This window comes from Chrysochloris asiatica, unplaced genomic scaffold, assembly GCF_000296735.1.
Source record: "Chrysochloris asiatica unplaced genomic scaffold, ChrAsi1.0 scaffold00008, whole genome shotgun sequence".
In the NCBI taxonomy this organism is placed as follows: domain Eukaryota; kingdom Metazoa; phylum Chordata; class Mammalia; order Afrosoricida; family Chrysochloridae; genus Chrysochloris; species Chrysochloris asiatica.
The window spans coordinates 37887601-37899335 of record NW_006408526.1 but is presented as its reverse complement, the minus strand read 5'-3'; positions in this window follow the sequence as shown (position 1 = coordinate 37899335).

The window sequence follows — 11735 nt, the reverse complement described above, 5'->3', positions numbered from 1 at the left end:
AGTTCAAACTCACCAAGCTATTCCTGGGAAACCCTATACAGTGTTGCTGTGAGTCTGAACCAGCTCCACAGTACTTAACAACAACAACAACAGTCTACTTACAGTAATAACCTGATCTATGATTATCCTGAGAGTGGATTGATTGATTACATATGTGGGTAGAACTAAGAATTCTGATGTGGCACTGCAGGTTAAGCACTGGACTACTGACTGCAAGGTTGGCATTTCAAACCTTCCTGCCGCTCCTTGGAACCCTGTTTTGTTATTGTTAAGTGCTGTCGAGTCGATTTCTACCCATAGTGGCACTGTATATATAGGGTTTCTGAGGAGCAGCTGTTGAGCTTGAACCTCCGACCTTGTCGTTCAGACAACCTTTGCAGTCCAGTGCATTAACCCACAGTGGCACCCCAGGACTCCTGGAAACCCTATACAGGGTGGCAATGAGTTGGAAAAGACTTGATGGCACTTAGGAGAAACAACAATGTGAGTAGAACTAGTCTGACAGTGTAGTTAAATGCTACCATTTCTACAGAGTTTAGCAGTTTACTTACCTTATTCTTAAACTACTCTTTGAAAGCAGTTTTCATTGTTACTCCATTTACAGATAAATGGCCTGAGCTCAGAAGTATAAACTGAGTTTGTCAGGATTATCCTGTTAGTAAAAAACTGAGCCAGGATATCAATCCCAGAGCTATTGTTTATAGTCCAGAATTACTGCATACATTATGCGTCGGTCACTAGTTCCTTTGAATTACTCAGAAGACGTGTGGTACTCAAAGTTTTGTTGTGGCACCCTTATCCTATTTTGGAGTCAAACACAGAAGCATCCCTTGGTTAGCACATGACCCTGAGGCTGTGGTTGGTGAAGGTGTATGGATTGAGTATGATTCACCTTACATGTTGCTTTTTTAAGTTAGATTACTATTTTCCGCATTTCTGACTTGTTTGTTCTCCAAAACAAGAATATAGACTGTACCCCCTCCCACCCCCCAAAAAAAATCCAGTTATCTGAGCTTCCTATCTAGATACTGGAAAAAATAGAAGTTTATTGCTTTTGGCACCATATAGACCAAAAATGGGGAAGAATGAAGAAATCAAATAACCTTTATTTTGTTAGCCACAGTCAGTCCGACCACTTTGTGTGTGTAGCCCCTGCCAAAGTCTTGTGGACATGAGACTGAAAGCGGCTTTGTTCTAGCTGAAGGCAGGGGAGGAGGAAGCTGTTTCCTTTGTGGCCATATGAGAAGAGAGAAAACATGAAATATTGGAGGTCTTCCTGAAGAGAAAGGAGCCCTGGTGGAACAGTGGACCCCTAACTGAAAGGTTGGCTGTTGAAACCCACCAGTGGGAGAATGATTGTGGCTGTTTGCTCCTGTAAAGATTACAGTCTGGGGAACAAAGAAGCAGCTCCACACTGTCTTGTAGAGTTGCTAGGAACCAGAACTGATTCGGTAGCCATGGGTTTTCTGAAGAGAAGCAGCAGAGGAGATATGGAAGACTTGAGTTACCAAAGATGACAGAGGAAAAGAAAGATGAGAAGAAGGAAGAAGAGAAAGGGAAACGAGAGCACAGAAATTAAAATAGCAGAGGATGAAAAAACCGAACTAAAACTACACTGAACTCCTGGTATTGACAGCAGCTCCTGTAAGTTCATTGTATTTCACGATGGCACCAGCCCTTCTAGCATCTTCTGTAGAACTCAGATCTGTGCTTCTACATCCTTTACTCACTCTCACAAAACAGTAACTAAGCACTCTGTAGTCCTACCCTCCAGTAAAACAAAAGGTACAGTCCCTACCATCAAAGAACTCATAGTTCACTGGGGAGACAAGTTCATAAACAAGGAATTAAAGGTTCTGAACGTGCTGTAATCAAGGAAAGTACCAAGATTTCTAGGAGTCCCAAAAGGAAACAACTTAATTATCTTCTGTCTAGTAGAGCTAGGTTTGGTCTTCAGGGACTGTGTCTGATATCCTTCCATGCCTCACAACACTTACACGTTAGTGAAGTTGGTGCTAAATAAATAGCCGGTTAGTTGATGGATCACCCATCTTCATCAGGAAGGATTGATTTTAAGCAGTATGTGTCCTTGGCATTCAGCCAGGTTGCTTCGTGGCGGGCTTGAGCTTCTCAGTGTCCTTGCCTGTTGAAAGCTATGGTCTCCTTCATTACAGTGTGCCAGTCTTGTAACTATCTCTATTTCCTCATCTCTCATGAGATGTTAAAAATATAAAACTATATCAATGAATTTAGAGCTCTTGATTAGATCTATTCACCCAAGGTTTTAATGGTATTCTACATGGAAAACAAATAGGATGAAGTTGAGAAGGAATTTTCTGTTACAAAAGAAATCCATTGTATTGAGCAGAAACTCAGCCCCTGACATGTTCTTGTTTCTTTTCGTTAGGGAAAAAAAAAAAAAAGAAAGAAAGAAAAATCCAATCCCTGAGAAGGAAATTGCTTTGTGACTTCATTGTTTAAATTTAGTCTTGGATTTGTGGGGATGGTTCAGACTTAGAGGAATAAGCCTTCCAACCCAGCCACTGTCACTTCTCATTATTTCCAGCGACAGTTCCAATTATTTCCAATCATTGTTCAAGGGAAGAGCGAGCGGGGGAAGGTGCACAAGGCTTCCTTGTGGCCCAGCAGTGTGGCAACCCCACAGGAGCCTGGGGTCCCAGAGCCCTGGTTTGAAGCCTAACTTGACTACTTAAGCGTCCTGTAACCTTGAGTAAGTTGTTTCACTTTCCTCACCTTAATTTTCTCATCTGTCATTGGGACTAATAACAATGGCATAGGTTGGTGTGAAAATTAATGAGGTAATGCATATAAAGAATTTTAGCACCCTGCTTGGCACATAATGAGCAGTGAATAAATGACTGTTGTTATTATCGCTACTGTTCCTGTTGGGCGAGGGTCAGCCCAGGGATATTTGGAGGGTTTGCTTGAAATCAGCTGGCACTAAGGGCCAGCCTTCAGAACTTTGGCCACTACTGATCCTTGACCCTGCATGCTGGTTCCCAGATGTCCTTCCTGTAGTCTGGCCCTGGTCCAGGACTTCAAGTGGTTCATAGACTTTCTCTGTGCCCCAAATCTCTACAACTGCTCTAAGGGAGTAACATACCTGTTTAACCCTGAGCAAGAGGTGTTCTTTTTTGCACTGCTTAACATACCAACTGCAGGTATAAACCTTTGTTTCCCAGGCTCTGCTCTCTGTAGTACGGAGCCCTGGTGGACTAGGCATTGGGCTGCTAACTGCAAGGTCACAGTTCAAACTCACCAGCTGCTCCTGGGAGAAGGATGAGGCTATCTGCTCCCATAAAGACTTATAGCCTCAGAAACCCTGTATATAGGGTCCATTAGAGTGGGAATCAACTCAATGACAGTGGGATTGTTTTATTCTTTGTACTAAGGAGTGCTGGTAGAGCAGTGGGTTAAGCATTAGGCTACTCAGTGCAGAGTCAATGATTCAAACCCACCAACTGCTCCTTCAGAGAAAAATGAGGCTCGCTCAGAAACTCAAAGGAGCAGTTCTCTTTCCGTGGGTCTCTATGTTCCAAGTAGTCAGTGTTCTGGCCAAGATTAGACTCCAATGAGCTCAATGGCTATGGATTTTTGGTTTAGTTCTCTCTACTAAAAAACCAGTTGCTGTCGAATTGATTTGGACTCATGTTGACCCCATTTATGTCACAGTAGAACTGTGCTCTCCAGGGTCTTCAGTGACTGATTTTTCAAAAATGATCACCAGGCCTTTCTTCATGGTGCTTCTGGTGACTCAGACCTATAACCTTTCAGTTAACAGCCAAGTACATTAACCATTTGAACCACTCAGAGTTTCTCCTTTCTATACTACCTGTTCTCAAAAGACTGCTAACTTGGACTATGCCACCCAGGGCAAATGACAGGCTGATTCATTTCTGCTCTCAACATCAAGTAATGCTTTGCTGAGCATCTACTATGTGCCAGCCATTGTGCTAAAGACTTTCATATAAGTAGCTTTTTGTAGCTTCATAAAAACCTCTGAGATAGGTATCATTATCATCCCTATTTTCAGGTCAGAAAAGGTGGGATTTAAGAGGTACAGTGCTCTGTCCTGGTTTGTACAGGTAGAAGATAACAAAAAGGAAGATTTGAGCTGAGCTTCCTTTGGGCTTCAGCAATGATCCAGAGATGTTGGAGTTAAGAGATAGCATTGATGACATCCAGGTAGTGATATACGACTGGAGGCCATTTGGGGACCAAGGTGCACCTGGTCTTTGAGGGTTTGGCTTAACCAAACCCTCTGTATGTTCCAAGTAGTCATTTGTCCTGGCCAAGATTAGACTCCAATGAGCCCAACACCCAAATTTGAAATGTGTTGAATTACATTTCCTTTTTAAATTTGGGAGGAAAGGAAAACCTCAAGGTGAGAAGAGAAATGTCAGTTTTTTTCCACTGACCTGAACAGCCAAAAGTGTGATTTCCCCCACCCTCCCCATTGAAGAGGTCTAAACTGAATGTCCCAGATCTCTGCAGACCTAGAATTCCCACTCAAAAGAATTTCTTGGGCCAGGAAGGTAGAGTTGGGTTTTCAGAGGGGGCTTGGTCTCCCATCTGCTTTCCTTGGAGAAATTCCACCCCCACCTGCTCCAGCCAATTGTGTGGAGCAGCAGGCTCAGCATGACCTCCTCCCTCCCCCAATGGAGGGAGGACTGGAAAGGAGGCCGCCACTCCCCATCCACCAGCTCTGCTCCACTGCCTCTCACACCTGTTCCCAGAGTCCTGCAGTCTCCCAAGCCCTGAAGGATCCGGGTAATGGCTTCCCACATGCCTGACCTTCCTCTTGTTCAATTTCTCCCTAGGCCCAATATATCCTACTCTCAGATCTGATATTTAATGACAGAGCCAGAAGTCTGAGCTCTGTAAAACTCATTTTTCACGTGTTGCCTCTTTTCCTTTCTGCCCCCTTTTCTCTCTCTCCAGATCCTCCCAAACACCTCTGCAAGGGCCTGGCTACTGAAGGGCTTTGCTTTCAACTGCTCATAAGCTAATATTGCTGCTTTGCATCCTAGTCTGCTCTCAGGCCTCACACTTTGCTCTTTATCACCTCTATACCATTGATCTGGTTGTCTTACTCAAGATACCTCTTCACCACTTCCTCCCTAGTTCCCAACCATCCTTCAGGAACCCTGGCCCTGAGATCACCTCCTCTGGGAAGGCTTCACCATCTCTATCCCCCTAGCTCATAGTTTATTCCTTTAGAATAGTTGGACCTGTTGCCATCAAGTCAGTTCTGATTCATGAAGTGCTTCAGAGCAGAACTCTGCTCCTCAGGCTTTTCAATGGCTGTGGTCATTCAGACGTGGATTACAAGGACTTTTTCCTAGGTGCCTCTGGGTAGATCGAAACCAACCTTTTCATTAGTAGCTGAGTACTTAAATGTTTGCACACCCAAGGATTCCTAGAATAGCTTGTTGTTGTTGCTAAGTGCCATTGAGTCAGTTCTGATCCATAGCGACCCTGAATAGGGTTTGACATTGTATCAGTATAACAAGGGGTTCTCTACAGGATTAGTATAAGTCAGAATCAACACAAGGGTCTAACAACAGCAGTAAAGATGTGCTTCGTTTTTTCTTTGTGACAATGACCAGGGAACAGTATATATATATATGTTTTTTAACTTTTTACTGTGAATTGAGTGAAGATTTACAAAGTAGATCATCAATTTTACATTCGACATACCATGCACGTCACTTCTTCTCGATTACAATCTTCTCAATATAAAATCACTTCTCCCACTTTCCCTCTGTGTTTCTTGTTTCCATCCCACCTTCTTTCTCAACACTTTGGAGTTTTGCTCTTTGGTCTATGCTGCTCTTTTCATCTTGAATGGTTGACCGTTCTGTGATGCGGAAGTAGTGTCTTATTGTCTGCAATATCAAGACCAGGGGTTGGCATATGTTATATACTTGGGAAATGAGTGAATGAGTCAACATACAAATGAATTTATGAATGAACAAAGAAATGAATGTAAAGTGTAGGTTTATAAAAGTCAAGCTGTTACCTCTCCTTAGGGTATATGATTTGAATGGAGGATTCTTTATCATCAAAAACACCAGAAAGGCCCATCAACAGAGGAATGGATAAAAGAAACAAAATGTAGCATATACCATTTCAAATTACCCAATTAGCAAGGTAAGCCCAGGTTTACTTGTACTTTCTTATTAGTCAGTAGTGAACAATTTCACGATTTTTTCACCACATCAAAGATTCTGCTTCTAGACATCTCTCTCTCACATCCATAGCACCTTCCTATAAAATCAAAGCCTCTTCAAATTTACAATCCCTGATAGGGACAAAGTATCCAACTAGCTTACTTGTGTTTACTTACTGAACACAGGCTTACTTGTGCTTACTGATCTTCATTTTCACTAAAGATTAGTAAGCACGAGTAAGCCAGAGCATACCTTGCTTATTGTTTAATCCTCCCAAGGGAACAAACATACAACAGAATACTACTCAGCCAGTAGGAGAAATGAAATTTGGATACATGCTTATTATGGATGAAGTTTGAAGACATTATGCTGTGTAAAATAAATCTACTACAAAGGGACAAATGTTTGACCTTACTTATATGAAGTTGCTTTTAAAAGTTCGTAAAAATGGAATTAAGAGTGTGGAAGTTGTCCCAAGAACTTTTTGAACATATAAGAAGGTAAGAAAAGGCTGACTGTAGAGACTGAAGTTTATTATTGGTTACCAGGGGAGGGAGAAAGGGAAAAGGTAGGGGTTACAGCTATGGAGTACTGAGTTTCAGTATACGGTAATGAAAAATCTCATTGATTAAAGGTAGACTTGCACGGCCAATTATTGTAAGTGCTGTCAAAAATGTTTAATTGATAAAGTTGTGTTATAGATATATTGACAATGATTTAAAAGAGAGTAGCTGCTGAGTTTGCTTATGTATAACCAATACCTCCTGGAATTTGATTGCTTGGTTTGGAAATTTAGGGTTATGGGGTCATGGAATATCCCCGTTAACTGGCCCAACAACATGTCTAGTCCTTCTTTTCTATCGCCTGGTGGTGGTGATGATGTGCCGTGGACTCGGTTCCGACTCATAGTGACCCAATACAGGGTTTCCGAGGCTATAAGTCTTTACAGGAGCAGAAAATCTTATCTTTCTCCCATGGAACAGCTGGTAGTTTCGAACTGCTGACCTTGAGGTTTGCAGCCCAATTCGTAACCACTATGCTACCAGACTGCCTAGTTCATTGTTTAGTCCAGCTTACAGAGGCCATCCAAGGCACAATTAGTCTCTCTTTACCTGGAGCAACAAGTCCCCATCCTCCTCCACCCCCTTTCACCAGACCCATCTAGACACGAGGAAAACTATTCAGTAGGGGTTCTATCCTACGCCTCCCCCACCATCCCTCTGAAACTGAGCATTCTCTTGAAAACTTGTAAGCTAGTCACTTCATACCTTTATAACCCCCTATTTTTAGTAACCAATGTTTAAGTTGTCCTTCCCTATCAACCCTGTGTACTGAGGGGATAAGCTTGATCCATGATGTGAAGACTCCTTCCCTTTCGGTTGGTATTTTGAGCAATAACATCCATAAGTAAAGATCAAGTTAATCAAACTGTAGCAATTCACACTTGCTTCCTATAGCAAACGTCATCTTCCTCTAGTCGAGTTCTGTTCAGTAAGCCATCCAAGCTAGATCAAATGGGTGCTATTTGGATTTCTTTTTGTTCCCCAAACTCTATAAAGAACATTTAAATGGCACATGATTTGAGTCCTTTGAGGATGCCAAAGCTGCTTTAAATGAGAGTGGAGAACTCTTTGGGGAAGGGTTAGAGAGATGGAAATACCAACTTCAAAAAATGTATAAACCTAGATGGAGGATATGTCAAGAAACAATAGCTTCATATTTTGATATTTTTTTAGTAAAGGTTTCTATGATTTTGTAGCAATATCTTTGGATGTACCTTTATATGTTTACATGTGTATATACATCTACATACCCATACACATGTATGTTGTTTTTAAGTGCCATTGAGTCAGTTCTGACTCATAGTGACCCTGTAGAGCAGCTGGTGAGATTAAACGGCCGACAATTCACCTCAAACTGACCTTGCAGTCTAACGCATTAACCTGAAGCGCCACACCAGGACTCCATACACATGTATGCATACACATATATACACATACGGTTTTGGCCCTTCTCAACTTTGGGCATTTGTTTTCCACTTAATTTTTATGGCTTATGCTTTCTCTGGTTGCGTAGTGGTTATGAATCAGGCTGCTAACCTCAAGGTCGGCAGTTTGAAACTACCAGCCATTCCACAGGATAAAGATGAGGCTTTCTGCCCCCGTAAAGATTTACAGCCTCGGAAACCCTATGCAGGGTCACTATGAGTTGGAACTAACTCCACAGTACTTAATAACAACAACAAAGGTTTCTCTTTCCAGCATCATTCTGAACTTTAACAAACCAGCAATGTTGACTTATTTCTTCCCCAACCCCTTTAAGTTTTTTAGGGGTGGATGGCAAGAAACTTGTGTAGGCAGACCAGATTTTCAGCCAATACATTTCATCATCTGTGATCTATCATATAATTGTATTGAAGTATATATCAGCAGAGGCTTGTGTATGGCTGTGATACGGAGCAGGTTTCAGTGAAGCTTCCAGACTAAGACAGACTAGGCAGGAAAGCCTGGCAAACTACTTAGAAAAATCAGCCCGTGAAAACCCTATGGATCCCAACAACCTAATCTGCAATCAGTCGTGGGGATGGCACAGGCCTGGGCAGCATATTGTTCCATTATTCACGGGGTAACCATGGTCACAGAGGGGGACAACTCAACCGAACTAACAACAATCACTGGAACATGGAATTTAAAGCCCTCATTCCCTTCTTTTCTCTTTCTCTTCTGCCTTAGGGAATTCACCCTCTCCTATGGGTGCCTCACTGAAGCAGGGAAAGCCAAAGAAACACAAGTCAGCAAATGATAATTCCAGGCATAGTATTTACACTTTTTGGTATTTCATTTCATCTCATGACAACATTGTGGGGTAGATATTCTCAGTGTCCATTTTTTATACAAAGATCAGAGAGGCTTAAGAAAATTTCCCAGTGTTGCACAGCTAGTTAGTAGTAAAACCAACACTGTAATGCAAGATTTCCTTTTTCTACCTCACCGTATAACCACAAGCACACTGCAGCCTTCAGTCGGGCTCTTCACTTGGCTTCCATCTTCTAGTTTCTTATCACCGTGCCAGCTTATTGAGTGGACACTGAATGGGTTTTTTTGAAAAGATAGTTGCAAGATAGGACTGCTATCTGGTCTGCTATGCTGGATTTAACATAACATGCATAGTGACCAACTGGCTGGCCTTTTTGGAACTGAGGGCTTTCCCCAAGATGCGGAACATGGGATTTTCAGTGAGTGTTAAAACTAGGAAAGTCCCAAGCAAACCAAGAAGGTTGGTTGGTAGCCCTGTTGCTGTTACTTAACATTAAGTTGATTTTAATTCATGGCAAGCCCATGTATGCAGAGTAGAACTGCTCCATAGGATTTTAAAGGCTGTGTATGCCCTTTCAGAAGATCGCCAGGGATGGTTCAAACAGCCAGTATTTTGGCTTGTACTTAACTGCTTGTACCACCTGAGGATTCCTTTGACCACCCTATTGTTGTTATTAGGTGCTGTCTAGTCGATTCCTACTCATAGCAACCCTATGTACAACAGAATGAAGCACTATCCTGTCCCATTGATACAATTGTTATGTTTGAGTCCATTGTTGCAGCCCATATGTTGATGCATCTCTTTTAAGGTCTTTTTCACTGACCCACCACTGTACCAAACATGATAACCTTCTCCAGGGACTGGTCCATCCTGATCACATGTCCAAAGAACAGGATATGAAGTTTCACCATTGTCACTTATAAGGAGTAATCCAGTTGTACTTCTTCCAAAACAAATTTGTTTTCTCTTCTGGAAGTCTGTGGTATGGTCACTATAATCCAAATGCATCGATTCTTCTCCAATCTTCCTTCTTCATTGTCCAGCTTTCACATGCGTATGAGACTATTTCAAATACCATGATTTGGGTCAGACTCACTTTAGTCCTTAAAAGTGACATCTTTGCTCTTTAGCATTTTAATGAGCTCTTTTGCAGCAGAGTTTCCCAGTATGTCTTTTGATTTCTTGACTGCTGCTTCAAAACAGTGTTGATTGTGGTTCCAAGTAATATGAAATCTCTGACAGCTTCAGTCTTTTCTCCATTTCTCATGGTGTCATTTATTGCACCAGTTGTGAGGATTTTTGCTTACTTCACAGTGAGGTGTGGTCCATACAGAAGGCTGTAGTCTTTGGTCTTCATCAGTAAGTGCTTTAAGTCCTCTTTGCTTGCATCAAGTAAAATTGTGTACATCATGGTTGTTAATGAGCCTTCTTCAAGTCCTGATGTTTTTCTTTTTTAGTCCAGCTTCTCAGATTAGTTGCTCAGCATACAGGATTGAGTAAGTATGGTGATTCTCAGATTAATTGCTCAGCTTACATGATTGAGTAAGTATGGTAAAAGGATACAACCCTGACTCACACCTTTCCTGATTTTAAACTACTGGGTTCTGTTGGACCAGTTACCTCTTAGTGTACGAAGGTTCTACATGAACACAATTGTACAGCCCTTGAGAAAGACCTGAATTTGTATATTTTTCTAAATAGCTGGCCCAAGAGCTTTATATATACAATTTACCTCATACAGTCCTGGGGAGGAAGTCTTGTCAGGTGTCATTCAACTTAACTTCCTTTCATGCAATGCCAGGTCCGGGGGAACTCTTAGCTCAAAAGTAAATTTTTTATTGCTCATGTCTTTGATGATTTTTTGCAGAAAAATTAAAGTTGAATGTATATCTTGAGAATAAAAAGGCCTTGACTATCTTTTTATTTTTTTATTTTTATTGTGAATTGAGTGATAGTTTACATAGGAGAACATTGGTTTTACACTCATGATTACAATCTCCTCTGTGTATCATCATTCAACAGTATTTGCTTCTATTCTATTTTTTCTTGTGGGGAGGGAGAGCACTGTACACAGAAACACTCAGGAATATATAATCATTTAAACAATCAAAGGGCACATTCTGCAAGCCTGCCTCCTGGCCGCCAACACTCAGTCTTTCTCTTTCCATGAGTCTAGAGTCCTCAGCTGCTCCCTCTCTCCATGTCCTCATCTCTGCCTCCATCTCTGGTATCGCTGCTTCTCTGGATAGGGTCCCACATTCCACTCATGCTTTTCACCCTTAATGATCCTAGGGTCCTCTGTTCCTGGACTGTAAGACTAACTACTCCACCGTTTTTGTTATAAAACTTCTAACTTTACAGTTGTGACAGTCACAATTTTGACTAGCTTTTTGTGGCTATTTATGCATGACTATCCTTTATCCCTTCTCTTTGTTAGATGTTGATTTAAAATGTAGAACTATAGAATCTTTTTTTTTTTCTTAAATGTTTTATTGTGAATTATGTGATAGTTTACATGGGAGAACATTAGTTTTACATCCATTCCATCGTATATCGTCTCATTGCCATGGTTACAATCCCCTCCATGCAATCTTCCCCGTGCCCCCCAGGTCTTCAGCACACAGTCACTCTCCCTCTCTGGATCTAAAGCCTCCAGCTGCTCCATCGTTCCATGTCATTATCTCTGGCTCCATTTCAGGCATCACTGCTTCTCTGGGTAGGGTC